Source organism: Caretta caretta, chromosome 8 (assembly GCF_965140235.1).
Source record: "Caretta caretta isolate rCarCar2 chromosome 8, rCarCar1.hap1, whole genome shotgun sequence".
Taxonomy (NCBI): Eukaryota; Metazoa; Chordata; order Testudines; family Cheloniidae; genus Caretta; species Caretta caretta.
The window spans coordinates 2,714,768-2,739,531 of NC_134213.1; the positions used below are offsets into that span (position 1 = coordinate 2,714,768).

At 42.6% G+C, this 24,764-nt stretch overlaps 1 long non-coding RNA gene across 2 annotated transcripts in view; it reads right to left on the reverse strand.

The window, feature by feature from the left end:
* The window catches only part of LOC125641886 (uncharacterized), a 127,730-nt gene that overhangs the window by 51,382 nt on the left and 51,584 nt on the right, over nucleotides 1-24,764 (reverse strand). Inside the window, exons 2-3 of one of the 2 annotated variants that reach the window (XR_007358183.2) lie at nucleotides 16,819-17,008; nucleotides 14,869-15,522 (exon numbers count right to left, since the gene is read on the reverse strand). The exons of the other annotated variant lie outside the window; for it this stretch is intronic. This is a non-coding gene — a long non-coding RNA (uncharacterized LOC125641886). Of the gene's footprint in view, nucleotides 1-14,868; nucleotides 15,523-16,818; nucleotides 17,009-24,764 lie in introns of those variants that run through there. 2 annotated transcript variants of the gene reach the window in all.

Sequence of the window (24,764 nt, forward strand, 5' to 3'; positions counted from 1 at the left end):
TGACTGAGGGCAGATCAAAGAAGCAAGACTTGCACTTGGAATGGAGGGACGGGCTCTATGAGGCGGTTCTTGGATCCGATGGGAATTCATCCCACAGTCATGGCCCGGCCCCAGAGACAGCTCAATCTCCTGCATAGATGAGCTCTCCCCCTGCCATGGACAGCTCCATTGTGCTTGAGGAGCAGAGTTGTCAGCCACTGGCCTCATCCCTGTGTGTCAGTCCTTTCTTATAGGTATCCTGGGCCCAGGCCACTGACCACCTGGCAGATAAGAACAGAGATCTTGAATTTGACTTGATGCGATCTCTCATTAATACCCCAATCTCAGGCAGACAGGATTTGCTCCCATTGTGCTTGGCTCACACCTTTAGTCTTCACTTCCATGAAAAGTAAATTTTACTTACAAGTTTCTAGAGGAGAAAGAAAATCTGAGACAAACTGCTAAGATTATGTGGTATGTGGTAGCAGCCGGCATGGATCTGTGAAACACGCCCAGTTATAAGGAGAATTTAGTTCCATTAAGGCACATATCACGTATTTTGGTGTTAAGCAAACTCAGTGTTGCACGGGAAGTTCAATAAACAAACCTGAGTTCTATTGCCTGGATAATAATACAATAAGGTAGATAAAAAAAATCTATTCAATGGATAGGAACCAATGAGTTATCATCAATGAGTTTATGTCTGAAGAGAAGGAGGTATCAATTGGTCTCCCACAGGAATTGATACTGGGGCCAGTATTAATCAATATACTCATTAGCAGCCTAGAGGAGAATGTTCATTCAATGATCATCAGTTCTATGGAAGATGCAAAGGAAGGGGGAAGAGATGGCAAAGGGAGAAAATTACCTATCAACAATAGAGTTGAAACTGGTAAACTTAGGGATTTTGCCAGACCAATAGGAGATGAGATGTAATACTATGTACAACTAGAGATGAATACCATAATATAAGCGAGGGGATGGTGTCTGAATAAAACATGGGAGACCACAACTAACAAACTTAGTAGGACTTCATGGTGCAATGCCATTGTAGAAGGCCTAAATCATGGAAACACGTGCAAAAGAAATGGTTAAACTATCATTTTGCAATATGCTTGGAGTAAACTGAGCTATACTTATAGCCAGTGTCAGGAAGGATGTTTGAAAAAAGGATGTTAAGAAAGGATTGCTACAATGATGCAAAGAGCCAAATTCAAGCCAAGCAGAAGCAGGAGCAGAAGCAAAAGTAGCTCCCATTGATTTAGATTAAAGAAGGAAATGGAAGGGTAGTACACTTAAGCATGAAGCAGAAGAGAAATTGCATTAGTAATGGAAGTGGGGAATTTATTTGCTTTGGGGTTAAAATATTGTTGTATGTATCACTGCACAGTTGATGCTCGCTTTTTCCATGTTTCCAAATGTATTTGTGCAATCTTAATCCTAGGGGGTTGAGCTTTTGTTAAATATTTGTGTCTTGACGTGTCTTATAAAAATACACCAGTGACTTGAGGGGGAAGAAATGCTGGTGAACCTGGGCCACAGTTTGTCTTAATCTACCTTTGCACAAAGACCATGCTAGGGGCAAGGAAGGGGATGGATGAGATGATCCATGGAATTTAAGACCAGGAGGGACCATTCTGAGCATCTAGTCTGACCCCCATGCATTACACAGGCCATAGTATTTCAGCCAGGGATTCCTGCATCAAGCCCATAACTACCAGTTCAACTAAACCATCTCTTTTAGAAATCCATCTAAATCTTGACTTAAAGATTTCACATGATGGAGAATCTACCACTTTCCTTTGCAAGTTCTTCTGATGAGTTGCCCTCACAGTTAAAAAAACTGTGCCTTATTCCCAGCATGAATTTGGCTAGCTTCATCTTCCAGCTATTGGATCATGTTATTGCTTTATCTACCAAATTAAAGAACCTTCTACTTTCAAAAATCTCTCCCTCTAGTTTCCTAGTGGCACCATCTAGCTATATAGTTTATTAGGAATAATCAATATTATATATATTTTATGATCACTTGGGGATTTCTCCCTCTCTAATTGGATTCTTGTGGGATTCAATATGAGTAGAACCTGGTCTTTGTTCAGCAAAAGCTAGAGCTTTGTGATGGAAAATAAGAAATCTTTAAATGACGGTTCTTGGAGGCATGTTTTGTGATGTTACTGTTCAATGCAGCAGGGTCTCATATCCCCATTAGTTGTGAGAAAAGGATAAAATTACTCCTCTACATTAGAAACAAATCACAGCTAAACCTTTGCTAGTTCTGTAAATTTTAAATCCCCATTTTCTCTCACTAGTACAAATAAAAAAAAAAACGCATAGATGGCTGGACAAACCTATCAAGAGTTCAAAGCAATCAAGTGTGAATTTCCCCTGTCAAACTGTTAACAAAATGGAAACCCTTTGACTGAGAGGTAACTTAAGAGATAAGTAGTTAGATGGATTCTACAGACAACAAGACACAAACAAATTAAACGTATTCTACTGAAACACTGATATAATTTCCCTCCAGAGAATATCTAAGACTGACAAAATAAACAAAGAAATAACATGTTTCTTAACTTGTGAAATGTGACAGTCAATGGCATATGGCAAAACAAGAGTAAGCAGTGCTGCAAGTTCTGAGTGCAAATATGCTGCTTGGAAACTACGAGGCTATATTTTTTCTTACTTCAAACTCCTATTAACTTTGCTTTTTCGAGCATCCCCCGTTTTCGGTTTCCAACACTCCCTATCATTCAGGGTGATTTTGAGATCGGAGAACAGGACATTCTGGGAATCACCCAGGTAACCGTTTTGAACTCCGATGGCATCTTCTACAGGCCCTGATTCAGCACTCCATCTCTGTGCAACAAAGCTCTTAGCCATATGTTTAACTTTGGCTTCAGTGGAATTTAAGTACTTGACTGAATATAAATGGACTTCAGCATGTGCTTGAATACTTTGTAGGATCAGGGCTGGAGTGGGCAAACCTGATAAGCTGTGCATTCTCATGGTGCCCATTTCTGTCAGCCATGATTTCAACTGATTGTGGAGATTTTAAAATCATAGAAATCTTATGACCTCTGGGGCTTTTCCCTCCTCATGAGCAAGTGTCAGTTCAGTGATTACTGTATCTAGAATTCAGTCAGCCAACATAATATAGTGACCTCACTGGCTCAGTGAAAGCAGAGTCAACCAAAGAGTCCAAGAGAGTCCTCAGCTACCACCGTGATGGTCATGATATATGTAAAAGCATTGACATGCCCAACTACTGTGCAGCTTACATTTTCTTGTTACTCCCAGCAATCATTTTCCCATGAACAATCCATATGTCACTTACAAATATTCCAATTAGCCTTCACAGTTCATACACACATACTAATTCTTTCATTGTATTTTACTTCATAGCTTGCCTTTAAAATGTCAGTTTTTCCCCCTAAGTTACAACTGCTTGCACTCTAAAAGTTTATTATGGAAACCAGACTGGGTTGTTGTGACTCAAAGCTGCAGAGAAGATGGGGAAAGGATCTGGATCTTTTCACCTCTGATCTCTGGTACGAATTCAGCCCAAGTCACTAGTCACTAAAAGTCACTGTTGTTTGATGGTCATTTAGAGATGTGTAGAAATGCCCAGTTCCTCATCTACCATCCCAATTGACATTAATCTTGTTATCCTTGTTCTAAAGTATTTGTATGGCCCCCATCACAGTCCTCAATGTATTTATCCTCACACAAGACCCCTGTGAGGTAGGGAAGCAATACAATCACCATGTCACAGATGGGAATCTGAGGCAGAGAGTGACTAAATGACTTGCCCAAGGTGACAGGGGAAGGCTGTGTCAGAGCAAGGAATTGAAGCTGGGTCTGCTGAGTCATAGGCGGGCAGCATATCCATTGGACCATCTTTCCTCTCTCCTTGGCAGTTCCAGCAGAGAAACCAATTGCTGAATGGCCATAAATAATGAGCTATCCTATCATTCCTAGTTGTGTTGTTTCTGGAATAGAAGCAGCACACAGTGGGGAGTGGAAGCAGGAGAGGAAATCTAGCACTCTCACTGCCCATGCTGTAGCTGTTTTGCTAATGGAGAACTTCCCTTCCCATGACAGTCAGGTGGGCATCTCCTGCCAGCTGCACACTCACAAAAGTAATCATGAAAGACACACAATGCAAAATAGAACCACCACCTAATGGCCCAATCTGGGGATAGATTTTTAGAGATAACAAGCCGTGGCAGTTCCCACTGACTTTCCTGTAAAAGTCTGGGTGCTCATTGCATCTGAAAAATCTGGCTTCTAATATATATTTTTGTTTCTTCTGCCACCAAAGAGCATTCATTGTACATTTGATCTAGATTTTTTCAAGTACATGAAGGAGCCTGTCGATTTCCTTCCCAAATAAAAAGCGTCAATTACACAATGCCGCATTCCCTTCCACCTCTTGTCTGATAACAATAATGAGCTCTGTAACTTACAGCCCCGTACATTTATGTTGGCACTATCAGAAGCACTAATGCAAATTGAAGCTCTTCTGTGCTCTCAAACACTATCACACCATTCATTTCCTACTGATTAGTCTCAACCTAACAAGCATTTTGTTGAGCCCAAAAGAATATTTCATTTGTTGAGATAATGCTGATTGCTCACTTATGAGCTGCAACTCATTCAACAAGGAACAGATTGTTACATCTTGGTATCTTTAAAAAAAAGAAAAAACCCCAAACAACTTGGAGATGATATTTAACACTCAAGCCCGTTGCTATGAGAAGCAGATCTATTGCTGTGAATAATGGAGAGGGTTTAATCACACAATGGCACAGATACACTTAGAATAAATATTTAACAGCATGTTTTGCAAAGCTGAAGCATGTTCCAACCCGACAGTCAACAATTTGCGCCTGGTGCTATCATAGAGCATAATGTGAACTGCACTGATGCGCAGGGTCGCATGTCACTGACTAGTACAGAAGTGGATTTCAAAGGGATTTATATGAAATTTATCAATGCCCTCTGCTTAGATCTGATCATCCTCCCATTGGGGGTTTTGCATTCGACTTTAGTGGTGGCATCCTGGGCTCCTACAGAATATGGACATTACCATGTATGGCATCATTTCTCTGGGGCCTTAAGCCTCCACTATATTTAGGAAGGGGCCAAACTCATTTTGCATTCAAACAAAGGGCTTGGAAGTTTGTCTCAAATGCAAACCTTAATGAGATACTCATGTCGGGTGGAAATGGGAAGGAGCAGAGGGGAAGAGTGAAAAATGGACAGTGGTCAGAATAAGAAACAAATACAGAGAGAATGAAAAACAAGCAAAAAAATATCAGAAAGAGGTGAAAAAAATCCAGCAAAGTAGTCTTTATCATTTATTGGGAAGTTTAGACTTGAAATTAGACAAAGGTTTCTAACCATCAGAGGAGTGAAATTTTGAAATAGCCTTCCAAGGGAAGCAGTGGAGGCAAAAGACCTATCTGACTTTAAGATTAAACTCCATAAGTTTATGGAGGAGATGGTATGATGGGATAACATGATTTTGGTAATTAATTGATCTTTAAATATTCATGGTAAATAGGTCCAATGGCCTGTGATGGGATGTTAGATGGGGTGGGACCTGAGTTACTACAGAGAATTCTTTCCTGGGTATCTGGCCGGTGAATCTTGCCCATATGCTCAGGGTTTAGCTGATCGCCATATTTGGGGTCGGGAAGGAATTTTCCTCCAGGGCAGATTGGAAGAGGCCCTGGAGGTTTTTCGCCTTCCTCTGTAGCATGGGGCACAGGTCACTTGCTGGAGGATTCTCTGCTCCTTGAAGTCTTTAAACCACGATTTGAGGACTTCAATAGCTCAGACACAGCTGAGAGGTTTTTCGCAGGAGTGGGTGGGTGAGATTCTGTGGCCTGCGTTGTGCAGGAGGTCGGACTAGACGATCAGAATGGTCCCTTCTGACCTTAGTATCTATGAATCTATTGGCACCTGTTTTTGCCTGTCGAACTGAGTGGGGAGAAGATCTGCTATTGCTAATACAAGACATAGGCTTCCCTTTAGCTAGAAAAAACATGCTTTAAAAAAAAAAATTAATCATCCTTGGAGTGGGGCGGGAGAAACCTCCTGGGATTTAAATAGCAGAAAAAAATGGTTTGTGAAGTCAGACTAGTTTGTGAACCTAAAAAGCAGTTTGATTGATTTGCAAAACCTCTAGCTTCACAAAGTTCTCCCATCTCTAATGAGAACTGACAGCATTTTTGTCCAGCTTCCCTGTAAAATATTGTTTTAGTGCTAAATCCATCCACAGAAATGGCTAAGCATTAGCTTTCCTAATTGCCTCTGGTTTTGTCTGCCAGCAACTGCAGTTGGAGTTAGGGTGACCAGATGTCCCGAGTTTATAGGGACCATCCCTATTTTTGGGTCTTTTTCTTATATAGGCTCCTATTACCCCCCACCCCATCCCGATTTTTCGCACTTGCTGTCTGGTCACACTAAATGGAGTGGACTAAGCTCTGGGTTTGAAACACAGTGGCCTGCTGCATATCTCGGCTCCACTGTGCTGAATTGGAAGTGGGATCAAATAGTGGGTTTTTTGTGCATTCTGAACACAGAGGTTTTTAGAACCACAGGTTTTTTAGCTTGCATAAAACACAAGTGTGTGTAATCTTTCCATAACTTAATTAGTGTAAAAACTCTCATATATGGGCTTGTCTACACTACTGTTTAAGTCGAAGTAATTTACATTGCTCAGGGGTGTGAAAAGGCCACCCCCTGAGGGACATAAGTTACATCAACTTAAAGCGGTGTCCACACCGTACTATGTTGGCAGAGACGCTCTCCCGCAGACATAGCTTCCACCTCTCGTTGAGGTGGAGTAGTTATGCTGGGAGAGAGCGCTCTCCCATCGGCATGGCACGTCTTCACCCGATGTGCTACAGCAGCACAGCGGCACTGGTGTAGAGCGGTTGTGTAGACTTGTCCTTACACAAACCATTAGCCACCATTATACACAGGAGCTCCATGACAATAGAAAGACAAACAGAAAAGAAACACTAAGGAACAAATACAAAGGAAATAGTCAAGGAAGCAGGAACAGTTAGATGATCTTGCTTGGTGCTGCCCATACACCTTATCTTATTTTTGTATTATGTACGCTCCTCTTATTTGCTTTCCCTGCTACAACCTCCACCCTCCCACCATTCAATGTGTCAGTTACAACAACTTACACTCATTTTCTCCTGCTAGGGACAGAAAAAAGTTAGCTTTCCATCCATCCACTTGCCTATATACCTACAGGACATTCATCAATGGGGTATTTGAGCACCAAAGGCATGGCTGGAACAAGAGATATGATATATAGCCTGTATCCATTATAGGATCATAGAACTGTTGGGCTGGAAGGAACCTCAAGAGGTCATCAAATCCAGCCCCTCGTGCCGAGGTGGGACCAAGTAAACCCAGACCATCCCTGACAGGGGTTTGTCCAACCTGTTCTTGAAAACCTCCAGTGATGGGAATTCCTTGGAAGCTTATTTCAGGGCTTAATTCCCCTTATGGTTAAAATGTTTTTTCTAATATTTATACTGTATCTGTCTTGTCACTAGATTTCTCCCCTCTCTTTTTTCTGTTTCTTTTATCGCTCTGTCTCTCAAGTGGAACACAGAGCCAGTAAAGCTAAAGTGCCCACTGAGCTTCCTGACTACCATTTAGGTTCCAAATGAGTTTGTCTCTCCCTACTTTCCAGCCTGAGCAGGAACTGCAAGAAGTATGGATGTTCTCCAGTTTTCCATGGAATTTCCTGTCCCAAGAGGTTAAGACAGTTTTGATCAAGCTCAGAGAAGCAACCAAAAGACCTAGAGGCTTTTAAAAATTTATCTGAACTTTTGGGACCTCATGAGGCCTGTGCATTAGAGTCAAACAGACCTCTACCAATTTCTCTTTTAGCTGTGGGCTAAATAACCTGCACTTCCTCTTTGCCCTGCGCTGCAGCTCCATTTTCTGCCCAAAATATGTAACTGTTTCCCAGTGAGTCAGGAGTGACTGAAATTGGCAGACTGGGTTTAAACTGAGAATGAGAAACACCAATTCTAACTTCTGCTTCCAGTCAACACAAAGATTAATACTAAGCCCTCAAGATCTCATATCTAAGCCTCATTGTGTCACCTCCATCAATAACATCAAGAACCAAGAAATCTTAATAGCGATCGCCATAGAATGCAACATCTCCTTATTACAAGAAAAAGGCGTATTGTGGAAAAATCTCTTTCCTGCACACTCTACAACTCCTGGTTCATAAAAAAGGGAAAAGAAATAAATTTTCAAAATCAGTTACAGATGGTCTGCTGTAATAACGTTCCTTTTTAAGATGCATTCATGTTTTGCAGTCAGTTATTAGTTGTTCTTTTCACATGCATCAAGGACTTTTACACTGACAATTTAAACACAAGAGAACAAACCCCACATTCACAGCTGTGAAATACCAGTGACTTCAATGGACGTGTATGGGTGCAAAAGCAGAATTATGCCAAAGATCAAAATACAGCAATTTGCACTGTATCTATATCATACAAATAAAGACAGACTAAGGTTACAAGGTAGCCGTGCCTGGTAGTTTCAGTGACAAACAGCATACAGTAATGATTGACTGTGAAGCCATGAGTGACTTCAGATCATCCCAAACTAGTTCTGATGAACCTTCTTACCACACCCAGTGTCACGCATTCTGCATATGCCTCATTTGTTATGCAAAATCAATATTAGGCATATGTGGCCACTACAGTATACACCAAGCAGCGGTGTGGTGTAAAGTTTTTATTAGTACTCATTTGGGGTGACCTGCAAAACTCACCACCCATGAGTACTGTGTTCATTGTAAACTAATGCTGGTAAAAGCTAACATCATGCATTCCATATCTGCTATCTACATAGCAGCTCCGTAGTTAAGGAAATGGTACAATTTTTGCCTTTGACAGGCCTTTTTTTTACCTTGTCTAGCTTACACACAATTAGGGAAAGGCAGAATATATCTATAGAGGTAGATGTAGATATCCATTGTTTTCTCTACCAGATCAAAATTGTAAGTACATTTCCAATACTCATCATAGTAACATCTTTGGAAGAAAAGCAATTTGAGAGTTTGAAAGTGGGGGAAACCGCAATACCGACAATAATAAGGATGGAGGAACCCAAGGAACAGTTGGAGTAATACTAGAGAAATATATTATACATGCATCATACTGATACATCATATTCAGCATGATGTATCTGCCCAAGTGAGAGATTTATGAAGCTATTGGCATTGACAGGGCATTGTCTAAAAACAAGTGCTATAATTTAATTGTGTACATGTCATTGACATCTAATATGCATACATAGAATGATAGGCATAGACATTTCTAATTTCAGGTCCACATGTTTTTTTTAAGTAGGTGGCATAGAATGAATACCCATTACAGCCACAGAGTATTTCTAAGAGTTTATACCTGTAAACTTACACCTGGGCCAACCCACTCTAAATAAACTTACACTGAAAAAAATAATGCATTCTATAGAGAGACAACCATGCACTCACACACCTTCAAAATGGGACCTGTACCGGTTCTGATTGTTGAATATCGAACTTCTCAAAGGAGTGCCCAAAACATAGATAAGAAGCTAAAAACTGCTCTTTAAGTCACAGTGAATTGAACTAAAACATTGATAGACAGAGTGCTGTAGATCTTCGTAGTGGCTGAAATGTATGGAGAGTGGTGGATACCTAGCAAAGGAAACATTAGAATAAATGAATATTTAAATATTTAAATTGACTATGATGTGTTTGAAATACATTTTCAAAGCATTGGATGTGAGAAACCAGTGCTCAATTGGTTACAGATTCCTTGCTGGAAATTTGTGCAAGTGTCTCTTCTCCCCATTTCGACTCATTAGCAATAAGTGCTGGTTTTAAGTGCATAATGTCATTGTGACCATCCCTACAAAATTACTCTGGTTCACACCCTCAAAATGTTTCCAAGGCTCCCCTTCAACTGTCCTGTGGCAACCAGTAATACATGGTGAAAAGAGGACAAAGGGAAGCAGTACTGTGTTTTAGAGGGGGAAACAGGACTGGGGAATTGAACAAAGTATTCCTATATCCAGTCTTTATCCTTAAATGTTCCTACTATATGCAGTAGGAACATTTAAGGATAAAGACTCGTATGAATGTATTTTCTTTAGAGTTAATTTAATACCAGTATTATATAAGTCCCAGTTTAACATGAGTTATATATTTAATCACAGGTACACTTATAATGTGCTTAACTTTATATGTGTCAATAGCCCTGTTGACTTCAATGGGACTATTCAGGTGTTGCAAAATTAAGCAAATGCCGAAAGTTTGCAAGGTTGAGCCCTAAGTGTGGTTGCATTAAGGACACCTAACTATATTTAACAGTTCCTAAATTACATGATTAACTAGACAAACTGCCAGAAAGTCCCCTTAGGATGTAGTAAAGTAAATTTTCAAAAGCAAGCATTAGTAAAGAGGAAAAATCAAATTTCACACTGAATATTTTTTACTGCTTATCATACAGAATTATTATTATTTCTCTGCGTAGTTACTTATATTTTTCAGGACAATGTATTCACTTTGGGGGAAACACTACACACACACACACTTCAAAAACTGATGAGTAAGGAAAAACAGTGCTGCTGTTTAAGCCCTTCACAGTTTATAGCCACATTTACATAACATTAAATAAGTCAACAAAGGCATCATTAGCTCCCATTAAAATATGAGAGAAGACATTTAAATGAACAAGACAAGCTAATTGGTAAGTAATGTTGTGTATCAAAAATTATGACTATAAGATTCCACAGTTAATGAGAAGCACTACAATTGTGTTTGTTACACATTTAAAAAATAAATTAAAGATGAATATAGATAGCTTGAAAAGTTTTCCAGCTGTCATTTGGGCAGGCCAAAAACTATGGAGGTTACATCTGCTGTTTAATAAAGTTTGAATTTTTCCATAATTGCCATCATATCAATGGATAGCAATCTATGGACCAGATCCTGATCTCAGGCTATGTGCCAGATCTTTAATCATACTGATGTTGAATAGCACCAGTCTCCAAGAGCATCCCATTGAATTCAGTGGGACTGCTCATGAAGTTAAGAGTTCAGAATTGGGCCCCTTTGTACATAAAGGCATAGGAATTGTAAGACTAGAGGAGACTTCAGGTATATCTAGTCCAGTACCTTGTCTGGGAAAGTAGCCAGTGCCAGATACTTCAGAAGGAGGTTCAAGAAACCCCATTACAGTAGGGCACATGTGGGGTCATCTGTACTTTATGAAAGTCTCATCTTAAGACCCAATGTGATTACCTTGTTTTAGAGAAACAAGAAGAATGAGATGCCAGTGTCTTGCCAGGTATAAAAATGATCAACTTCTTATTAAGAGGGCTACATTTATTCTACAAATACAGAAATATAACAAATCACCCAGTGGCTCCTTTTGGTCTATTTTAACCATCATCTGCCTATAAATGCTCATGTTTTTTTTAAATGGGATGCCATGGAATCATTTTGCCAGCTCCCTAAGGGCTGGATCTATGCACTAGATTTCCTTTACATCGGTTACTTAGGGTTGGATCCAATGCCCAGTAGGAATCTTCTCGTTGACCCAAAGTGTGACCGTGCTATTCTCAGCTTACAAACACTTTTACCACAGATGGCGCGCCGTTAGAGAACTGCTGGGTCTAGAACCTGCTCAGGGTGTTTGTGTCAAATTGGATGTAGAAAAAGGCTGGATAACTCCAGCTGTTGTAAAGAAAAAGAATGAATCGCCCGGGTCATTGAGATCGACAGTGTAGAGTTCAACAGAAACCATCGACGTCTACCGTTTGCTCCTCAGAAAGAACAAACAACAGAGCAAACTCTACAGATGGTGGATGCCAGAATAAGGGACTCAAAGATTCCAAACCAACCACAGCCAGTTGTCGCACCTAATGGACAGCCAGATGACCAAGTTTGGGTCATGTGATTAGAAAACCATGCGTTTGGGTCATGTGATTAGAAAACCAGCACGATTCAGAGACACTTAACAGGCTGATCCATACTGAGCTTCAAAGGTAGCGTGATCGTGTACATTTTGTAAATGGCAGGAATGTAGAACTTAAAGGGGGAGATGTAATGGAATGCTAAACTGTATTGTCCTGTACAGTCACTAGGAGGCGCTGTGTGTAACATACCTTATTTTGAAAAAAATAAGAGAAAAAATAAGGAGAGGAAAAAAAAACCTTTTGTAGTGATAATCAAGGTGGGCCATTTTCAGCAGTTGACAAGAATGTGTGAGGAACAATGGGGGGTAGGAATAAACATGGGGAAATAGTTTTACTTTGTGTAATGACACATCCACTCCCAGTCTTTATTCAAGCCTAAGTTAATTGTGTCCAGTTTTCAAATTAACTCCAATTCAGCAGTCTCTTGTTGAAGTCTGTTTTTGAAGTTTTTTTGTTGAAGAATTTGCTAGGTCTGTAATCAAGTGACCAGAGAGATTGAAGTGTTCTCTGACTGGTTTTTGAATGTTTTGTGATTTGTTTCCATTTATTCTTTTACGTAGACACTGTCCAGTTTGGCCAAAGTACATGGCAGAGGGGCATTGCTGGCACTTGATGGCATATATCACACTGGTAGGTTATCACTACAAAATGTGTTTTTTTCTGTCTTGCTGGTAATAGCTCACCTTACCTGATCGCTCTCTTTACAGTGTGTATGGTCACACCCATTGTTGCATGTTCTCTATGTATATAAAATCTCTCCACTATATTTTCTACTGCATGCATCCGATGAAGTGAGCTGTAGCTCACGAAAGCTCATGCTCAGATAAATTGGTTAGTCTCTAAGGTGCCACAAGTACTCCTGTTCTTTATACCTTCTTTAAGCTAACCTCAGCCACACCTGGCAGAACTTTGACGGATCTTATGGTGAGCACATCTAGTGTGTATCTCACTAAGGAGGAAACTCCTTGCCCAGGCCATATCTGATACAGAAGCTTGACCTGCTAGTAGTAGCTCTGTAACCTACCCTGTATAAGACATGCATATAGCCAGGGGATACATATCTCTCTGCACCCCAACACTAGCGGTGTACGTTCTGCTGCAGTCTGCTCTCCTCCAAGGAATAGAAGCCATTGAGTGGAAATGTAATGCTGCAACATGCATTAGCAAACTTGGTCAGCATGCCATGGAGAGCTGCCTCTCTTGCTAATTGCATTTTCACCTGGCCATGCCCATGAATGCACACACGCACTGTTGCCACAGACAGGGAACCAGGGGGTACTTAGCTGAACATGCCACCTACCTGCTTTTCCCTTCCATTTGTGTTTCCCAGCTCCATTTTATGATTAGTACATGTTTAGAGGAGTGCATAGGGCTCTGTATTTTTATCTCATATGCCTCGGATGTGAAATTGTAATGTGATTTGGTAACATCACACAATTAGATCAGTGTCCTCACCTTTACAGACATGTAAAACTGGTACAAATGTACCCATTTATCTACTCCTAATTGATAGTGACGGAGACACTAGAAATATAATCTACTTTATTTGTATTCATTTTTTGTATCGCTCTTTAAGTATATGTGCTCAGAGATGAGTTGTGGTAGCTGTGTCGGTCTCAGGATATTGGAGAGAGAAGAGGGGTGAGGAAATATCGTTCATTGGACCAACTTCTGCTGGTGAGAGAGACACGCTTTCAAGCTTCCACAGAGCTTTTCTTCAGGTCCTGAAGAAGAGCTCTGTGTAAGTTCAAAAGCTTGTCTCTTTCCCCAACAGAAGCAGGCCCAATGAACGATATTTCCTCACCCCTCTTCTGTCTCAGAGATGAGTGCATTTCTGACAGGAGAATCTGCTCTTATCAAAATGCAATTGTTCTACCATCCTTCAGCATAATATTGTGAGATCTAAAAGCACAAAGCTAAATTTCACTAGGTTTAGTTGGCACCTAGATAGTGTTCCAGACTTGCACTGACCAAAAGTATCTGTGAACATTTGATCAAGCGAAGTCCATGAATTCACGCCGACACTGAATTTTCGTTCACTGAAGGCAAAAGTCTGGTATATATTTGTGGTAGGTTTACACCGACAATGTTGTCTGGCCCGTCTTGAAATCTCTTCTCATTTTTCCTGCTCCTGTTTATACAAGTGTCAGTTATCCAGTCAGGAAGCAGAGAGAATAACTGTTGCCTCAGGTGAGCAATCATGTACCACAAATAATGAATAGCCACAGATTTGGGCAAGGCTGTGTTTATTCACAAATAGTTCACAACCAATATTTTATTGCGACACAGGAGAGCACTTAAACATCTGATTAACACTAAGCATATGCTTAAGTCCCTTTGACTTCAGAAGGGCTTAAGCACATGCTTAAAAGCGAGCACTTTAAGTGTTTTCCTGAGTAGCGAGGATTTCCTGAAATGGGGCTTCTGTCCTGAAATAGCCCTACAATGAGAGCTTGAACAAACAGATTTGTAAATCTCATCGTCTAGTCCAGATAATTTGCCCACAGTAAAAGGGTGAAGTTCATCTAATTTTTCACCATGAGTGAGTCACCCAGCTCTGCTACAAAATCTGACCCTTCATGTGATCAACAAAACACTTTCCCTATTAAGCCCTATTTTGATCCATTCAGCACTATTCTGAGTTGAATCACCACCCAACTGATTGCAGGAACGCATGCAAAGGAGTAAAATGATAAATACATTAAAACATAAATAAATACAGCTTTGTTTGGATGAGAATTGGATATGGGGGCTGAATAACAAAGTAAGGGAAAGTAACTTTTACATTGCCCAGCTGTACTTAGAATAATATACAGAAACTCTGTGAATCATTTCATGGTTTATTAAATGAAATTTTGTTTGCAACTGGTGAGTTAGGAAAATAAACGTCCATGTTTGTTTTCATTTTACGTTTCCTTGGTTTGTCCAGATCTTCACAGCCTTGTGCGCCAGCATTGTCCTCAGGGGCTCATTAAAAAGCCCAGTGTTTGCTACTCTGATTATCCGGGGAATTCAGCAACAGATTGCCATTAACCCCATGAGGCTGAGAGGTGGAAATTCTTGATGCATTCCCCATTGCTGGCAATAGGATCTGTCACAGCCTTTGGTACCAAAGGGTTAATTTTATCTCTCCTATTGCTGCTGTCAGACCTCCAATAAAACAGTATGTGACCACGATGGGAGACTGACCACTTAATACAGCAGTACCTGCCAAAATTGGCTTAAGACTGTTAGAGATCAAGGGGCAGAAAAATACTGCTTTTTCTAAAGTACACTGTATTACCACTGTTTACTTACAATTCTCTCTTGGAAGGAATGCTGATTCTTAGTAAAATGGTCTCGTTTCCTATATGCTCAGTTCCATAAGAGAAAGCAAGTTGTCTCTAGTATCTTGTGTGTACTAAACCTTCTCTGAGGATAATGAAGTTATGAACTGCCGCAGATGGAAGTTCCAACCCGACAAGCGCTGATTTTTCACCTTGAGATGTATTGTTGCTTTATTACCGGAGTGATTCATACGACCTAAGAAAAAAAATGGTTTGGAATACTCTGAAGCAGTAAGAAATTGTCTTTCAATGAGTCACAACATGGAGAGCCCAGGAAAACAGAGTCCCAGATACCTTCGGATACAATTTTGCAGTGTAACTCAGGATGTCCAGTGTGTGTTATACATCCCCCTACTCTGTGCCTGGCTCACAGGGGACTGAGTCTTCTGTGCGATGGACTTGACCTATTAGCTCAAGCTGTAGTAGCTCGTACTCTTAGTTCCAGAGATTCAAGGTTCTACCCTTAGAAATGGCCAAGATGACAGCTGTTACAATAGCATTGGCATACCAAAGAAGCAGCATGTAAGCTTGCATGTGATATTATTATCTGATATAAGATTATCCCCACCAGCTGAATTCACAGTTAACTTGATGGTCAATGGAGAGCTTCCCCTAAGGTAACATGGCCCTTTAGGAACATGAATTATTCCCACTTGGCTGACAGACATCTCCCTCTGCTGAAGCCATGGGCCAAGTTCAGTGCACTCTAGCAGCTCCATTGAAGCCAGCACCCTGGAAGGCAGTCCGATTGCACGGGCTATAGGAAGCACCATCTTGACCACCCAGTTCATGCTGAAGACACATGGGAAGTGAAGATCTGCAGTAGTGATGCTGGCTTCTATGCTGTTTGCCTCTTTGATAGCATTCAAAACATTAGAACTCACTAATGCATATGATTTTGTAGTGAAACAAAGATCTGGGATTAGGACTTTACATGACAAAAAGCTGAAGAGCAGAATTAGGCCCTGTGGCTCGGGTTTGGGCTCCTGACTCCCTAACCCCTAACTCTCCTTCACACAATGCACAGTCAACCTGTGGAACTCTTTGCCAGAGGATGTTGTGAAGGCCAAGACCACAACAGGGTTCAAAAAAGAACTAGAAAATTCATGGAGGATAGGTCCATCAACGGTTGTTAGCCAGGATGGGCAGGGATGGTATCCCTAGCTCTGTTTGCCAGAAGCTGGGAATGGGTGACAGAGTCTGGATCACTTGATGATTCCCTGTTCTGTTCATTCCCTCTGGGGCACCTGGCACTGGCCACTGTCGGAAGACAGGATACTGGGCTAGATGGACCCTTGGTCTGCCCCAGTAGGGCCATTCTTATGGTCTTATGTTAAGACTCCTTTGAGAATCCCAGCCTGCGTGTCCTATATTGGGATAGTGGCATTTCCATCAATTTCCCAATATGCTCAGCTCCAGAGACCAGTCAGACAAGGTCTAGCTAAACAAATACACTGTTAACGTAGGTTTAAGAGCAGTCCTTGAGACTTACCTGCCTAAATACCTGAGGTAAAAAACGGGAGCATTTTAATGTAGTAAGCAGCAGCATATGTACTAGACGATGCCTAAGGGGAAATCCTCAGATGCAGAGCAGACCGAGCACTTAGAAGCTGTATACAGAATGAGCCATCACCTCCGAGCTAGGGATGGGGCCATTAATGGAGGAAGAGAGAGAGCTTTGCCTAAGGGTGTAAGCACAATACCAGGAGTCAGAAACTCTGGGTTGCATTCTGGCTTAGTGTCATCTCAGGCAGGCCAGTTCTCTGTTCTTTCCTGTCCCCACCCCCACCGCCATCTTATAAAGGAGATACTCATACTTACTTACAGCCAGAGGCAGATTAAGGTTTCCTGGGTCCCTGGGCCAGAGCAAGTGGGGGGCCCCCTCCCCACCTCTTCCACTTGCGGTCCCGCCCCCAACCTCCCCACCTGTGCCCCACTAACAGCCACATCCCTTTCTGCTCCTTCCCTGGGGTCCCGCCCCTGTTCCACCCAGGGTCCCCCACATCCCACCCCCTACCACTGTGGCCCCACAACCTGTTTGCTACTTTCTGTCCCTCCCCACAACTGCAGCCCCAAGACTGGAGAAACCCTGTCCCCTTGCTGCAGCCTGGGGCAGGTAGTGAGCACTCCTCCAGTCCTGGGGCTGCAGCGGAGGTCCTAGCGCTGGGGCTTCCCCCATTCCCCCGCCATGCTGGTCAGGGTGCTGGGAGCTTCCCCTGCCACCCCCCAGCTTCTACCAGGGACACAGTCGGGGGGGGTCACTGGGGGCTGCTTTTGCCAGGGACAGAGGGCACTGGGGGCTTCCCCTGCCCCCAGCTTCTGCCAGGGAGCAGGGTTGGGGGATACGGGGGCTTCCCCCGCCATGCCTGCCCAGGACTGCAGGGCCCCCCAGTTGGCTGGGGCCCCATAGGCCCAGTGGCTAATTGGCCACTGCTTACAGCACAGCAGATCTTCAGCTTTGAGATCCTTGCATGGTATGTGCTGGAGGAACCCAAAATATGACTACGACTGACCTTCTAACAGAGGAAAGCAATCTTAAATCCAAACCATTTGTGCGACTCACAGAGAGCTACTGTTGCATTATTCATGACACAGTTGCCTCTTCTTCAGTGGGCTAATATTTCTCCCCCATACAGCATTCATAACATGAATTCTCTCTTTCTAAACTAAACTCCACACTTCTTTGTAGTGGTCTGTAATAGGATTCCTACCCGTACTTAGCAGAGTCCACATCAGAGGCAGCACAATCAGCCATCCCATGAAAAGAGTTCCCAAGAGCTCCTCTTACAGAGGATTGTAAAATGTATAAATAGATAACTCTCTCTCCCTTTGTACCTTCTGGCCCTATCCTATGCTAGAGTAACATATTTGTCATTAGGACACACAATATGCACTTAGATGTTTGATATGCCGGTCCAGATCATATGGAGCAGACAGAATTTTTGAAATAGATGGAAACTCGGAAATGTTTTGAAAGTGGTTACAAGTTTTGAAAGTGGTTAGAAAGAGCGTTAAGAAGAATTAGCCATGGCAGCTTACTTGGTAGTTTGTTATAGCTCCCATTTTCTAATGCATCATATTCTTTTATTCCCCTAATTACTTTCTTTGTGTGAAAGACAATTCCCAAGGAAAGCACACTTCACTGCTTTGAACCATTGCCAGCAATATGCACCACAACTGCTGAAAGCAAGAGAGAAGGTCTGGCATATCTATTAGAGCTTTGCAAAGGTGCCTATTTCCCCCCTTCTTTTTAACCTTGGTTTTCCCTTAATACCATTCCTGATTAGATTAATTTCATTTTTCTTTTTTTTCCCCTCCTCTCCTTTATTGCAACTTCTATTTCTGTTTTGCGGTTGTTGTTTTTCTTTTTGTGAACTGAGGTTTGGTTGGTAATTACACCTCATGAGTTTTCAGTCTCCCTCTTATTAAAAGAGCATAAAATCTATTAAATGATTTTAAAAAAAGTGTAACTGCAGGATTCCTTACACCTGATGCTCCATCTGTAGCTTCCACTACAGATCTATCTTGCAGCCAAAACTATGCTAGTTCATCCCATAGCCACCAGACAGGAACCCCTCATTGAGGGAGAATTTACACCCAAATCTTCATCAGCATCAAGCCTTCACAACTCCTCTGACATAGCTCCAAACCAGCACATCACATCAGAATTTCCTCAAACACTGGTAAAGTCTGGATACAGCTTTGACCTTCACCTCTGGCTCTTATGGCATGTCTGTAGTGGGAAGATAGATCCATCTCTACTCACCAGAACAAGAATGCTAAATAGTTAATACTTTTTTAAAGTTTTGGAAGGGATATTAAACCGCAGGCTTCAGGGGTTTAAGCCCATCTCTAGTGACAAGGGAGTAGGATGAGAGGGTGTGGGTGGGGAAGACTAACCCATGTCTTCCCAGTGGAGTTTTTTGTGTACCTTCTGTAGCAAAGCGAGACTCACCGATGTGGCCCCTCCTGCTTGTCATCTCGGGAATTAGCTCTCCAGCGTATGGAGCACCTCCTCCTGGCCAGTGTCTCTTCTGCTGCTGGCCCCCATGTCTCTCCCAGACCCCAGTGCCCCTTTACCTTGGGGTGCTGTCCACTGGCAGTGCCCCCACACTCTGGGTCTCCCCTACCAGGGGAACCCCCAACCCTCTATCCCCACCTTGCCTCGGTGGTTACTGCCAGTCATCATCTAGCCCCCACTCTCTGGGGCAGACTGCAGTCATAGAATCATAGAATCATAGAATATAAGGGTTGGAAGGGACCCCAGAAGGTCATCTAGTCCAACCCCCTGCTCGAAGCAGGACCAATTCCCAGTTAAATCATCCCAGCCAGGGCTTTGTCAAGCCTGACCTTAAAAACCTCTAAGGAAGGAGATTCTACCACCTCCCTAGGTAACGCATTCCAGTGTTTCACCACCCTCTTAGTGAAAAAGTTTTTCCTAATATCCAATCTAAACCTCCCCCACTGCAGCTTGAGACCATTACTCCTCGTTCTGTCATATGATACCATTGAGAACAGTCTAGAGCCATCCTCTTTGGAACCCCCTTTCAGGTAGTTGAAAGCAGCTATCAAATCCCCCCTCATTCTTCTCTTCTGCAGGCTAAACAATCCCAGCTCCCTCAGCCTCTCCTCATAACTCATGTGTTCCAGACCCCTAATAATTTTTGTTGCCCTTCACTGGACTCTCTCCAATTTATCCACATCCTTCTTGAAGTGTGGGGCCCAAAACTGGACACAGTACTCCAGATGAGGCCTCACCAATGTCGAATAGAGGGGGACGATCACGTCCCTCGATCTGCTGGCAATGCCCCTACTTATATACATCCCAAAATGCCATTGGCCTTCTTGGCAACAAGGGCACACTGCTGACTCATATCCAGCTTCTCGTCCACTGTCACCCCTAGGTCCTTTTCCGCAGAACTGCTGCCTAGCCATTCGGTCCCTAGTCTGTAGCTGTGCATTGGGTTCTTCCGTCCTAAGTGCAGGACCCTGCACTTATCCTTATTGAACCTCATCAGATTTCTTTTGGCCCAATCCTCCAATTTGTCTAGGTCCTTCTGTATCCTATCCCTCCCCTCCAGTGTATCTACCACTCCTCCCAGTTTAGTATCATCCGCAAACCACTCATTACTGGCAAGGGAGGTTTGGACCTGCTGTCTTTCCCTTCAGCCCAGTACCTCTCTTTGGGCCCTGAACAAGGCCTGCAGCCTGAGGAGTTGCCAGGCTGGAGCTCCCCAACTCCTCTTGCCTTTCCCCAGCACTTCTCTACGTCTGGTACCCTGCTCCCAGGCAACTAGGTTCTTCTCTCTCCACCACTAGAGAGAAACTGACTTAGCTCCTGGCTCAGAGCCCTTTTATAGGGCCAGCTGTGGCCTGATTGGAGCGTGGCCCCAGCTGTGGCTGATTCTCCAATCAGCCTAGGCTTTTCTCTCAGGAGTGGGGTAACTGCCCGGCTACACCTTCCTCTGAAGTATCTGGTGCAGGCCCCTACTGGAGTCAGCACACTAGACTAGGTGGTCCTTGGGTTTACTCCAGTCTGGCAACTGCTGCCTGTCCAAGAAGCATCCTCTTCACTCACAGAAGCAGAAGTGATGTCCTCTTTTAGTGATGATAGTGGCTGAGAACTGGTGATTGTGATAACATTTCATGGGGAAATATGACTTATCAGTCATTTAGCAAATATTTATTTTTCCAGGAAGAACATAAGATCCATCCTGCAAGCTTTCTGCATGTAGAAATCCCTTGGGGAGAGCTTTCAGGATCAGGTCTATAGGAAGGGAATCAAGGAATATTCAAATAGGGGAGCCTAAGAGCATAGAATCATGGAATCGTAGGACTGGAATGGGACCTCGAGAGGTCATCTAGTTCAGTCCCCTGCATTCATGGCAGGCCTAAGCATGTTCAGTTAGGAGGAACTGAGCCCAGCAGAAACCTTGGGAATCCAGTGTGGACACTTCCATTGCAATCTCAGACTGACTCTTCATCAGTTGCCAGTGAAAGACGCAAGCTTCCTTGTACCCCGCATAAGGGAGATCTTTACACCTTTCCATGGTCTTGTGCTGCAAAACCTTAGAACATGCTGGTGCGTTTGCTTATTCTGGCTTGACCTATTAGTGGTGAGCTGAGGCCCATAGTTCAGGGATGCTTGGAAACAGAGATTTGGCTCAGGCCCATCCCTATTTCATTTATTAGCATTACAATTCAACAAACAGTAGCTCAGTTAAAAACTGGCAAAGTTAGCAAGGGTTAGTGTGGCTAAGTATTTACTACAAGAAGGGTTCAGTATAACTATATTTCCTTAGCATCTAAATGTGCATACGGGTACATATTTATAGCCTATGTTTTATTATGCTTAGAAAAGTCTCAAGGTTTCTAGATTTCTCTCCCCTCTTCCCGTGCATGGAACTGCCTAGACATATGAAAGCCAGATTTTCGAAGGTTGGCTCTTAATTTGCAATACAAAGTACTTAGAGGTCTAACTACCTGATTTGTGCACACAAATCCTCTTTGCACATGCACATTCTATTGTTTGAGCATGCAAATCACTCTGCACACAGATTCAGGGGTTGGATTGAGGCCTCTTTGAAAATATGGCTCTGAATCTCAACTGTTATTCACACGAACAGAAAAAAACCAAACCTAACGCTTCCTGCCATTCTTGTGAGTCTGAAGTGTTAGAATCATAGAATCATAGAATATTAGGGTTGAAAGAGACCTCAGAAGGTCATCTAGTCTAGTGTCGGCAAAACATCTTTCCAGTTAGTGACATCGGTAGTGATGCACAAGAATGTGCCAGGGCTGTTTTGCTGCTGATGTGAAATAATTAAAATATTAAGCTCAAAATATTTCCTGGCCCTTTTCAGATTCATTGTTTATCTGGATCTTGATGTTACCAGGAACATATTCTGAAAACTGCTTATGCTCCTTAATTGGCGGCTAATGAGCAGTTTCTCAATCACTTTAAAGCATATGAGCCAGATTCTCAAATGCGCGCGTGCACGGGCAGGATGTCAGGGAGCAGTTGCCGTTCCCTGATTCAGTGGAATAATCTATTGACATCCCCATGAATTGGAGCAGCCTAGGAGTGGCTATAAATTATGCCAGCTGGGGATGGTCTCTGAGGAACCATATACCAGCTGGGAAATGGCACAGCGCAGCTGCTTTGCTTCACCCTCCTCCCTCTCTGAAGCCTCCCCTATGCTACGTAGGAACAGTGGTGCAGGAGCCTCCTCTGCCCCCTTGTGCCAGTTGAGAATTTCCCCTGTGTGTGAAATCTCCGCTGACTAGCGATGGTCAGGTTCCAACTCCTTTGGGCCACCTGAGCAGTGCAAAAGACGCAGTTCAGGGGAGATAAACTAGCCTTATACTTTAATACACAGACACAGTGATGGCATCCCAGTCAAGTGCCATGGAGCTCAGTATCTTAGAAGTGCCATGAGTAGATAAGGATAAGAGAAGAACCTTTCTAGTTGAGAGCAAAGAGATCATCTTGAACACCTCGGTTTTGTTCATTTGTAAATAAGTCCTAAGTATGTTTTTAATTCAACTAGTTAAATATTTTATCCATATTGTCATATGGATGAATAACACCCCCCCCCCAATCTTGGCTTCATTTTAGTTACAAAATATTTTGGATAGACTCTGATTTAACATATGTCACTGGAAGCATTCAGACATTATGAAAAATGCTGTTAATATAGCGATATTGTCCTACTTAGCACTAATTCAGTGAATTGTTGCAGAAATAGAATTTTCGTGACAATATTTTAAGCAAGATGCCAAGCGTGTGCATCTTTTATAGGAGCCAGTCTGTGTGGAAATGTATCTACATCTCAAATTGCCCAGGGCCATCCCGTGTCCATTGTTTGTGCATGCAAAATGTTTCACTGTCTTTAATGTGTTTTCTCCCCTTTCCCTCTTCATGAGGGAAAGAGAAGAAGGGGGAGAAGGGAGGGGAAAAAAGATACAGAGCTCATTTCAAAATCCATGGGAGTTGGATACTCCCAAAATTCCAACAAGATTACACAGAAATCTCATCTGGTAAATATTACACTCTGTTTTTGTCTTTGCTAAAGTTTTTACACAAGTTGACAGCTTGTGGTATTGTGCCACATTTCAAAGTTAAGGTTTACAAACATCTGGATGAGCTTCAACATGCCATTTTACATGGACCATGATGTCTCCAGGGCACACTGCTTGTTTGTTTGTACCAAGTGAGGTAGCAAAGATGAGTTTTACTAGAGAACTATGGAGACGTTAACAGGCAACCCCACTCCCATCATTCACTGACTCTAGGGTTGGCCTTCGAGAGATTAATCCCTGTGCTGTTGGGTGGACATTAGAACTAGGAAGGAAATGGTTTTCTTATCCTATGAAAATCGATGAGATTTTGAAAAAGTTTTCCATCCCAAATGAGAAGAAAAAGTCAAAATCTCAAATATTTTTGCAAACTGAAAATCCCAGAACATTTTCAGTTTGGATCAATAGAAATGCTTCATTTCAACAGGATCAAAACTTCATTTTGATTTTGACCATTGTTAATTTTTGATTTTTTTTTTTTTTACTGTAAATAGCTTAAATTTCCAAACGAAAAGTTGTTTGGAACCAGAAAACCATAACATTTTCTGGATGATTTCAAAACTTTGTTTCCTGTAAAAAAAAAAAATTCCAACCAACGCTAGTGAATATGCTTTTCTTTCCTGGCACTTTGGGTCTCCTGCATTGGGTCAGCAGATGGCTGCATCCTCCTACATCACTGCAGGCACCTAAGATATACATATATCTATGACAGTTATATGCCCTCGCCAGTACCAGACCTGAGGACCTCACAATCTGTGGTGTATTTATCCTCACAATGCCCCTTTGAGGTAGGGCAGGGCTGTCATTCCCATGTTACAGATGGGAAACTGAGGCAAGAGCAGCTCGATGACTTGCCCCACGTCTCACAAGTAGTCTGGGGTGTAGCAAGGAGTGGAACCTGAGACTTCCAACTCCCACACTAGCACTATAACTAGAGCCAGGTGGAGAAAGATAATTTCATTTCACAGAGGAGTTTGATATTTCAAAATGTGGTTTTGGTCTGATTCAGAGCAAAACCCCAACATTTTGAAATTCTCTGTGAAAGGGAACGGAGCCTCCCTATGAAATAGTGCCAGATTGGCACCTGTGGAGGGCACATCTCCAAGGGTTCAACTGTACACGTGAGTACCATGAGTAAGAGGCAAGGAGCATCCATTGTGCCCTAAGGTGCAATCCCCACCAGAGTTCCCCCAGGCACAGGGACAGTGCACAAGTTGCTACTCCATTCAGTGGGTGTAACATCCTCACCCCCATGTAGGCATTGCCCCACGGTCCCCCTAGCATACCTCAAACCAGCCCAAGAAGCGCCATGTCTAGGGGGTGATTCAGCCTGCATGTTTATTCACGCCAGGATCACCA